General features: G+C 32.1%; 1 protein-coding gene across 10 annotated transcripts in view; it reads right to left on the minus strand.

Annotated features, from left to right (window-relative positions):
• The window catches only part of LOC118449471 (GAS2-like protein pickled eggs), a 91,437-nt gene extending 80,486 nt beyond the window's left edge, over window positions 1-10,951 (minus strand). For 2 of the 10 annotated variants that reach the window (XM_035884039.2, XM_085658481.1), the window contains exons 1-2: window positions 10,339-10,951; window positions 10,107-10,208 (exon numbers count right to left, since the gene is read on the minus strand). The gene's annotated coding sequence lies outside the window, so the exon portion shown is untranslated. Of the gene's footprint in view, window positions 1-8,932; window positions 9,145-10,106; window positions 10,209-10,298 lie in introns of those variants that run through there. The other 8 variants (XM_035884064.2, XM_035884084.2, XM_035884047.2 and 5 more) reach the window with 8 other exon arrangements.
• Between the last annotated feature and the right edge of the window lie 360 nt (window positions 10,952-11,311).

Raw genomic sequence — 11,311 nt, forward strand, 5'->3', positions numbered from 1 at the left:
GATTATATTGGATTAGAACGATTAAAAGGAAGGAGAAATGAGTTTACGCACAGGGTGTCCCGTATAATAATAATAATAATAATAATAATAATAATAATAATAATAATAATAATAATAATAATAATAATAATCAAGACGGTGAAATGAAATGTAACGTCAAAATGAAATCGTTATAGAATAAATAGTTGCCCCACAAAGTGTGGGTTACGAGTGTGTACACAAACTAACACACACACACACACAAAGAGAAACACACAAGTTACGAATACATACACACGTACATAGAATGATTTGTACGCGTGGGCGGGTCGAAGAAACATTATTACAGGAGATGTAATCCGCGCATTTACGAGCCCACCTCCTCTCCACCTTCTCCACCCTCCCCCTTTTTCTTCTTCTCCTCCTATAATTTTCAATTCTCACCGACGAATTACGTCTACGTACTCACTGACTTACTCACTCACTCACTCACTTACTTATTGGAATAAATATCTAGTCGTAACGAGAACCATGTAATTAATGTGACTGAATCAACGATTATCGTAATAAGTATAATTAGTATTGGTACGTGTACAATGGAATATAAACGATTAGCTATAAAGAAAAAAAAAAATTATCGATAGATTGATCGATCGATCGATCGAATTAATAATAAGAATAAACGATGTATTTTCCTATTAATGAAAAATTATCTATCTATAGTTACTTGGAAAATGATTACCATATGGCTTTATCATTTGTTACATCGCTAATAACTGATTTACATATATCTTTTGTCCTTGACTTTACTATAATAATTTCTATCAAGCGATTTCTATCTCCCTCTCTCTCCCTCTCTCTCTCTCTCTCTCCTCTCTCTCTCTCTCTCTCTTTCTCTTTTCTTAGCGTACATTCGATATTTCATACGTCCATTTATCCGTCCATCTAAAAGCATTAGTATACTATCAACATGTGCATACTATTACTTATACGATATATTCGAAACTTATATACTTATATATATTGTATATACATGCACACATACATACATACACACAAGTAAAGAAAGAGAAAAAGAGAAAGAGAAAGAGAGAGAGAGAGAGAGAGAGAGATAGTCTTGCGATATACCGTTACGAGATACGTGGCGCTCCTTTAAAGTATGCTCACGTAAGTAAACTTACGTTGCAGGCTACTATAGGAATGACTCGTGTGAAGGGCACCCACCTCTTTTATATTCCGTCCCTTTTTCCTTCGTCCATGTTGAATAATAAAAAACTTTGCCTCGCGAGAACCTCTCGTGTTCTCTCGTGGAATCCTTTCTCATTTATTACGGTAATCAATTCAGACTTGTTTTTACAATCGAACAAACGAAAAAGAAAAAAAGGAAAAAAGAAAAGTCCCTTCGTGTACGTCCGAATCGAAGAATATTTTTCGATATAAAAAATATTTGGGGGAGATGGAGTGGTGGGGGAGGGGGAGGGGGGCGGCGGCGGCGAAAAAAGGAATGACGACGAAGACAAAAATTTCTTTGATTTTTTTTTTCTTTCTTTTTTTTCTTTTTTTTTTTTTTCTTCTTCTTTCCCCCCCCGCCCCCCAAATCAATTATACACACTCTTACGGAGAGACCGTTCGAGCTACCGATTAGGCTTGTAATTTTACAAGCTGGTCCTCCTAAGTAATAATTTTGCAATGTGCAAAGAATACAAAAAAAAAGAGAAAAAAAAAAGAAAAAGAAAAAAAAAAGGATGAAGAAGAAGAAAGATTTAAAATCTTAAGAAGGACAGAAAGAAGAATTAAAAGTAAATCGAAAAATTTTTATAAACGATTAATCGATCATTGTTTAATCAATTATAGAAACTTTTGATTCATCGTATACTAATAAAAAAGCGAGAGAGAGAGAGAGAGAGAGAGAAATAATAATCATGCGAAAGAGAATGAAATAGTAAAGTACACGAATCTCGGACAATCGACTTGAGGACTTGAGATGTAATTAATAGTCATTCGTCCGTCGCTCTCCCCCTACCCCCACCCTTTTACGGACCATTAAGTACCGACTATGCAGTTTTCTTTTAGTCCTTAGACACGAGGAAGGATATCAGATTCTGCATAATTATTAGTAACGAAAGAAAAACATGTCGTGTTGCTGGTCGCGCGACGCGTTACTACAATGTTCGTCCTACTACCTATTACGACAAGTAATATCAATGGATGGTAAGGTGAAGGGAAGGGAAGGGAAGGGAAGAGAAGGGAAGGGGGACGAGGGTTCTAGAAAGATAGAGACAGGGAGATAGGTTAAATTCTTAAGCTAAGTAATCGTTAAAATTCTATAGAAACACCGTAGCTCGATCGTGGTCTATAGTAAGACGAGAAAAGGAATCTTTGTCTTGTACAAAATTAGCATATAGTGGAACGTGTATGAGAGAGAAAGAGAGAGAAAGAGAGAGAAAGAGAGAGAGAGAGAGAGAGAGAGAGAGAGAGAGAGAGGGAGAAAGAGAGAAATAAATGGAGAGTAAAGTTTCTCGTTGGTGCGAATAATCAAAATAGGTAGATCAGTTGAAAGTCATATGACTTTTTCTTCTTTACAGAGATCGATTTGGAATTTTTATATTTTTCAATCTTCGTTTTTTTTTTTTTTTTTTTTTTTTTAATTAGCAAAAATAGAAATTGATTATTGATATACATATATATACATATACATTATATATATGAACTGTTAATTTTGAAAGTGGGACAAGTCCATTTCTCTCTCTCTCTCTCTCTCTCTCTCTCTCTCTTTTTTTTTCTTTGTTTTTTTAACAAATGAAAACACAAATTTTATGTTATATTTGTAAAAAGAATTAGCCTTAAATATTTCTTTTTCACATAATGGACTCGCCTCACTTTCTCAAAATCAATGCCCCATATATTTGTGCATAAAAAATATTGTATATATTTATAAATGTACATAAAAAATGCATATATATATATATATATATATATGTGTATGTGTGTATGTGTAAAATACATAAAAGTATACATAAGTTTTGCCAACAACAAATTATTATCCCGAAGAAATCCTATTGATAGTATGAAATATATATATATATATATATATATATATATGGGGGAAGAAAAAGTTTAGGTGAAACACGCGTATTACTTTTTATCGGTTCAATCGAAAGAGGTCGTTATTATGCTCTTTTTGCATAATAATTTTACATTTGCGAGCCACGAGACTCGAAGAAGATTAGACCAATAAAATTTTCACCCTCTCGACACGAGAACTCTTACCCTCTCTATATCTCTCTCTCTCTCTCTCTCTCTCTCTCTCTCTCTCTCTCTCTCTCTTTCTCTTTCCCTCTTTCGTTGTAAGAGACTTTACGAATTCATTCATTCTCCCTCACGAACGTAAAAAAATGAACCTGTTCCGTCGTCGTCTAGCGTTGTCGGACATCGTCGGTCGACGTCGAGCGTCGTCGAGCAATCGAGCGTCGTCGAGCAATCGAGCGTCGTCGAGCAATCGAGCGTCGTCGAGCAATTGAGCGTCGTCGAGCAATCGAGCGTCGTCGAGCAATCGAGCGTCGCATGCAAATCATGAATATCTGCTGCGTTCATAATACTCCTAATACAAAAGATAGAAAGAGAAGGAAGAAAATCAGGTTCGTTCTGCTAGAAAGAGAGAACCGTATGGAATCGATGGATCAAAAAAAGGAAACACGATATCTCGAGTTTGTTATACCAAGCTCGACGTATATTATCGTACGATAATGTCCGTAACATTTCACGAGTCGTTTATCATTATATATCGGGCCACTCGTAAAGCTCCTTTCGAGTATGATTCTGAGATTGATTAACCTTTTCTACCTTACTTAATTTTTTTCGTTCTTTCTTTTTCTTTTCTTTTCTTTTTTTTTGTCCATTTTTATCTTTTTCTTCATCACCCCTTTAATCCAACCCCCGATCGAGTTTTATATTCTCATTTCTTTCTTTTCTTTTTTCGTATTCTTCTTTTACTTTCTCTTTCTCTTTTTTTTTTTTTTTTTTTACTGCTCTTCCTACGACAATAATAATTTATGATCTCTAAGCGAACATTAAAGAAAAATGTACAAATTTTACGAATTACGAAATAATAAATAAACAAACGAATAAATATAGCGGGGTAAAAAGAGAATGGTAGAATTGTATGAAAAAAAATAAAATAAAATAAAATAATGAGATAAGGCGCGAAGTTTTCGAGCGACGTTAATTGCGATACCGTGTAAATTACCGAAAAAGAAAAAGAACAAAAAAAAAACCAAAAAAAAATAAAACAAAAAGAAAGGAAAAGAAAGGGAGAAAAAACAAAAGCAAAAGAAAAAAAAAAGAAGAGTAAAAAAAAATATCGTCGTACGTGCATTTAAAATGTTATCCACGCTCGTTAAAATTCGTCTTTACGTAGATTACGTATTACATTTCTTCGTTTTAGTTGAAATATCAAATATCAAACTTTTCATATCGGAAAATGGTGTGTACCTGAGTTTTCGTCTCTCTTTATATCGTACAACGACTCTTTAAAAAACGTTCTATGCCTTTCCTATAGCCAGGTATATACACATAACACACACACACACACACATATATATATATATGTATATATGCATAACTCAAAGCTTTTCACGTATTTTCAAACAAAAAACTTACATGCAATGTACTGCAGCATATAAAAGATATACATATACATATGTATATACGTGTACTTCTGTTCCTATATAAACGAGAGAAGGGTTGAAAAAAAAAGAAAAAAAAAGAAAAAAAAAGGGAACAAAGAGATAAAAGTGAAAGAAAGATAGAGAAACAGAAAGAGATAGAGAATAGAGAAATAGATATAGAAATAGGGGAAAAGAAAAGAAGAAAGAGAGACAAAAAGTGACTATAGTCGTTTTCGTTTTCGTCCATCTCTTTTCTTTCATACTTTTTTTTTTTTGTTTTTCTTTTCTTTTCTTTTTCACGACGAGATGCGGCAAACGCATATTCACATGTGATTTATCTTCAACTCCAACAAGAACATTCTATCCTTCTTCTCTCAGGACTTTAACATATACTTACAAATACACAGAAATACTCATACATACAAATACATATATATATATACAGAAAGAGAGAGAGAGAGAGAGAGAAAGCATCAAGAAGCTGGCCTGCAGTCAGCAGCTCGGACACGCGAGCGCGCCCCCTCGGAAGAAAATCTTGTGAATGAGCAGGTTCTCCATTCACTTTTAAACGGAGTGTAGAACTCGTAACGAGGCTCGACGCCTTCCATCTCTCTCTCTCTTTCTCACTATCTCACTATCTCCCTCCCTTCCTCCCTCCCTCTCTCTCTCTCTCTCTTTGTCTCTCCCATACACTCTTTCCCTTATGATCTATACTATCTCCCTCTCTCTCCCTCTCACTCTCTCTCTCTCTCTCTCTCTCTCTCTCTCTCTCTCTCTCTCTCTCTCTCTCTCTTTCTCTTTCTCTCATGATCTATACTCTTTCTTTCTTTCTTTCTCATATCATATTAGATCGTTAAATCCGATGGATAGATAGATCGATCGATCGATCGATCGATCGAATTTATCGATAAACAAAATGAGAAAATAGAATCGTAAACAAGCTTTGTGAGATTATCGTTAAAATTAGAAAGTTTATATTTAAAAAAGCAAGAGACAAAATTAAAAAAATAATAAAAAAAAAATAAAAAGAAAGAAAAAAAAAGGAAGAGTGAAGAAAAAGGAAAAGAAACAAGGAAAAAAAAATTAAAGACTGAAAAAACAAGACTTCTGTTATTTTACGATACGAGCTTGTACTTTTATACAATCTGACAAATAAAAATAAATTCAGTAAATAAATAAATAGATAAAATTGTTGTGAAAAAATGTGCAGAGAATGATCTTAAAAAAAGAAAAAGAAAAAAAAAGAAAAAAACAAAATAAATAAATAAATAAATAAATAAATAAATAAATAAATAAAAAAATAGAAAAAGAAAGAAGTGTAATTGATTTGTAAATAATCATCCAAGTGATATTTTTCAGGTTCATCCTGTATAACAATCTGGACCAATCGTTGTCCTCGTCTCAATCTCATCTATTTTCTAATCTCTGTCTCTATCTCTCTCTCTCTCTCTCTCTCTCTCTCTTTCTTTCTCTATATCTCTATCTATCTATCTACCTATCTATCTCTCTTTTTTTTTTTAACTTCCTACGTTGAAAGAGTGAACAAAAACGACACTTTCGCACGTGCACCTGCAATTTATCAGGGCTTACAATCCAATGTTTCAGGAAACCAAGGCCAATTTCAGGAAGTAGTCGTTCGTTCTCATTCGCAATCTAACCACGAGATTAAACGTTGGGAATATATGGGAACACATTTGTGGATGCGTACGTACGTGCTAGAGCATAATGCGTATCACCACATGCCTACATACATATATATATATATGTAAAATTAAAAAAAGAAAAAAAAAATAGAAAAAGAATACGTCAAAAATTTTTAACAGATGTGATAGAAATTGTATTAGAAGAGAAGAATATTTTTTCTTTAGAAAGTTTTTTTTTTTTTTTTTTTACAAATTCAAAATACTTCGTTTCTTCTTTTTATTAAACCTTGTATATCAGAAAAATTTATACTTTTGATTTAATATTAATAATTCTGTTTTTTTTTTCTTTCTCTTTGTTTTTTATTTTATTTTATTTTATTTTATTTTATTTTATTTGAATTATATGATTCCTACGTATGTGTGCGTGCGTGCGTGCCTGCGTGTGTGTAAAAGAGATAGAGAGAAAGAGAAGAGAGAAAAGTAATCTCGTATATCTTATCTTCTTTTAATTTTCTTCCTTATAATCCATATCAAAACATATATATATATATACATAATAAATATATATATATATATATATCGTCGTTCTTTCTAGAGCTTCTATTATCGGTACACTTTCTAACAAATACAATCATTATCGAGTTATTGAGTCATTACCAACGAAATTACTCGCTACGACATAATCGATGGCTATAACATCGATTCTCCCTCGAAAATCTTCATTTTCTATATACTCATCTCGTGACTCATAACATTGTAATATATAAGCCACGATGATGCATTTTCCTTTTTTATTTTCTATTTAGAAAATGAATAAAGAAAATTTTCCTTGAATTATATCATTTCAATTTAAAGACTTAGGCATTTAATTTAATGTCTAAAAAAAAAAGAAAAAGAAAATATATATATATATATACTATCATCTATTGTCCTTATGTATTATACAATACTATTTGCTTTTACTAATCAATAAAATAATTATAAAAAGAAAATAATAATAATAATAATAATGAGACGTGCGTAAGTTTATACGAAATGAGAGTAAAAATGGAATGACGTATAAAAGATTATAAAAAAAGAAAAACATTAACTTTTATTCACGTCATGTACTATTACGTTGTAACCAAAACAACGTTATAATTTATTTTTATTAAAAAGGATCGAGTAATATTTGAAAAAAAAAAAAAAGAAAGAAAAAAGAAAAAAAAATCATCACTATTTATCATTGTTACGTATAATTATAATACATATTGTATACTGCGAACGACATTACTATTTACTTTTATTACATAATAAATTAATTCTAAAAAGCATCACTTTTTCTTATCGTTATCTATTATACAATATGTATATATATATATATAAACGACATATTTACTTTCATTGAAAAAATAAAACAATAATTCTAAAAGAAAGAAAGCAAAAAAAAAGAAACGAATTCTAAAAGAAAGAAAAAAGAAGAAGAAAAAAAAAATAATAATAAAAATAGTAATAAAAAAATATGATATAGGTCAAATTAATACGAAATTAAAAGAAAAGAAGAAATTGAATGGAAAATAAAGAAAGTGTAAAACAATAGTATTACGAATAATCTTTTACGATCGTCCTATAAAGAATCGTGATACTTTTTATCGAATTCATTTCACGATTGGAAAAGAATGAAAAAGAGATAGATAGAGATAGATAGATAGATAGATAAAGAGAGAAAGAGAGAAAGAGAGAGAGAGAGAGAGAGAGAGAAAGAGATCTCATTGGTAAAATGCCTCTTGCAAAATGATATTAGAGTTAGAATCGCTTAGCGGATAAGTCAACAAAGAAAGTTTTGCACATACACACACATATACACACACACACATAATACTTCCGATACGATTCATCGTCCTTTGTTTACGAGTGCGAGGCGTGCAAAAGAGAGTTCAGTTGTTCGATCCGTAAAAATTTTCGATTCACCTCTCTCATGAAGTAACATACTATCGTTGCGGCATCACGACCTAATAATAATATATTGTATTAGATGTGTATGTAGACGTATATAGATCTATATATAGGGTGACCCAAAAGGTTCCCAAATGGATTTTTTTTTTTTTTTCATATACATCCATTTATTACATGCTCTAGAATTATTCCTATTATTATCTTAATCTTTCCTATTATCTTGTAGACCTATTTATTTTCTTTCGTCGGATCGATTTACAAATTACAACGGCTATGTGAAAAATATATTTTTTTTTTATATTTCAACCTGTAAGAAAAAGAAAAAAAAAAAAAAAAAGGAGAAAAAAAAGCATTGACTTGAAAATAATCTCAATAATGAGCTATTAGATTTTTGATCGTCCATTAGAAATTATATTGATTCACTCATATATACGCGCCTTTACGTGTTCATATATATATATATATGTGTGTATAATAAAACGATGAAAGCTATAAGATTTGTATAAATCTTCGATATATATGTCATATATACATAGTCTATATATCTATCTACCTTTTTCTCTTTCTTAGACATAGAACATTACAAGAGGTCAAAGTTACACATCCGAGACAGCATTGCAGTTGTGAAACAACGGGAATGGAAAAATGCAAATGTATTCAATACATATATATCTACGCATATAATATGTATATAAGTAGCTTCCTTACCTTCCTATCTGCATTTATGTCGAAGGAACGAGATAATGACACATCTTGAGCTCTCGATATAAAATAGGGCCGTTCTAATTCTCTCTAATTCACGTACACACAAGATTTCCTTATCTCGAATTTCAATCGGCACGCTTTTCAAATCAACGTTTCACTATTACTACTACTACTACTACTATTACTTCTTTTATGTACTCATGTACATATTTATATATATATATCGACACATACATAAAATAGACTTTTCCAAGTCACGATCTTCACCACGATTATTTTCCACGATACCTTTTTAAACGCTTTTGTTTCGTGTATAAGATCGAACATATAAGACTTTAAGGTTATCTATCTTTTATATATCTAATTGCTTCGTTAATTAATATACTCGAATGAATGATATACCGATGTAATTAAATATATATGGACGTAAATAAAGAGATTCAAATGATAATGAAAATATTTCAACTTTACTTTCGTACGTATATATATATGTATATATACATATATATAAGTTTGCGCCATATAACCCTTGTTACTAATAAATTAAACGAATTCTTCGAAGACGTTACGTGTATGTATAACGATGTTTTCCATGAAAACATATTGTATATGGTTCCTCTTCGATTACTCTATATCCAGCACAAACTTCAACGTTTCTATTCTTATTATTTACGTATGACTTACAAATATATATATATACGCGAATTGCGAGAAAGTTCACAAGGAAAGTCGAACGTCCAGGTAATATAATGGCGTCGAATAAAGGAAAAAAAAAAGAGGAAAAACAAATGACTGCAGAACGAATAGATACTACGTTAATCAAATAAAATATTATCAACGTTTGAATTCGTACTCATACGTAAAGGCGGGAAATACGTGGATATACGAAATTAATATTCGAATATCGAATGAAGAAAGAAATTTAATACGTCAAAGGGAGGGGGGAAGAAAAGGGAAAAAGGGAAAAAGTCATACGAACGTGATTAATATACGATGTCAAATATGATTTTGATTTATCCAGAATACGATTTATTATTATCTCGAAAGTTTTGTTTGGTATCTGACCTTCGACCAATCGCTAAATCCCTAATACATAGATTATATACGGATTATGACGATCTAATATAAAAAGAAAAAAAAAATGTATGTAAACATTAAATGATATACGTATACTTACATGAATGCGTTGTCTAGCAGAGCGAGGATCCTCTAAAGCGATTGGCGTAGTCGATTAACACCCGCGAGAAAAATCGCATGAGCCACACCGGAATATTATTATCTATATATATACATATATATGTGTGTATGTATATACATATACATTTATATATAATATAATATATATATATATATATTTAGGTATATTCACCGAACCGAGGGTCGGGAAATGCGTATATCGTGCGTCTAACCTCTTCGTCGAAGCAAACACGAGCGGTAGGTCGGCTCTGTCACTATGATTGCTACTCGAACGCCTACATCACGAAATTTCCCGAGAGCAACGAGCGTGTGTGAATTGAGTCGCTCGATTAGTGATCTTCAGACAAAGATAGATAAAAAGGGAGAGAAAGAGAGAGAGAGAGAGAAGAATAAAGTAGAGTAGAGTAAACTAGAGAAGAGAAAAAAAAAAAAGAAAAGACGGCGTCGCGACGCAAAGGCGTCGTCTTCGGTTACGAGTGGGGGATGATTAGGCTGATCGAAGGAACGAAAAAGAGCCAAAGAAAAAGATGAAAATCTTCAATTAAAGACAAATTCCTACTTCGTCGTTTTCTTCAAATTCAAACTCTTCCTCTTTTGGCATCTGCGTAAGGTACGTAAACGATGTCAACTATGAGGATCGCCGTTATCTATCTCTGTGTATATATTCTCTTTTTCTCTTTCTCTTTCTCTCTCTCTCTCTCTCTCTCTCTCTCTCTCTCTCTCTTTCTCTCTTTGTATATGCGCGCCTCGCGTAATCCGAGAGGATCCGTTCGTAAAGCCGCGCTCTTGAACCTTCGCGTCCCAAGCAGAGACTGAAGCGCCTACGTGCAGTCCACCCGTATAAATGCCGCGTTTTCAAAGTCGAGCTCGAGATCACTGCGTCTCCGATTGGTCGATGAGCTCCGACAATATGTTTCAGAGGGCGCCAATGAACGAAGCGGACGAACGAACGCGATGAGTCGATAAATAAAAACACTATTGATATCTATCCAGCGGTCGGTAATGTAGTAACCTTTCTTTTCTTCTTTATTCTTCATTGATTTTTAACATTAGAAAAATCATTAAAATTTTTATTCGTTCTATCATTTAATTTTTAATTTACAATTGTTATATAACCTCATGAATATGTAATTATTTTAATATTTTATCTTTTTTTCAATATCGTTTTGCATATGTTTCCTATTA

The sequence above is a fragment of the Vespa mandarinia genome, chromosome 8 (genome assembly GCF_050613455.1).
Source record: "Vespa mandarinia isolate Hongniang chromosome 8, ASM5061345v1, whole genome shotgun sequence".
Classification (NCBI taxonomy): domain Eukaryota; kingdom Metazoa; phylum Arthropoda; class Insecta; order Hymenoptera; family Vespidae; genus Vespa; species Vespa mandarinia.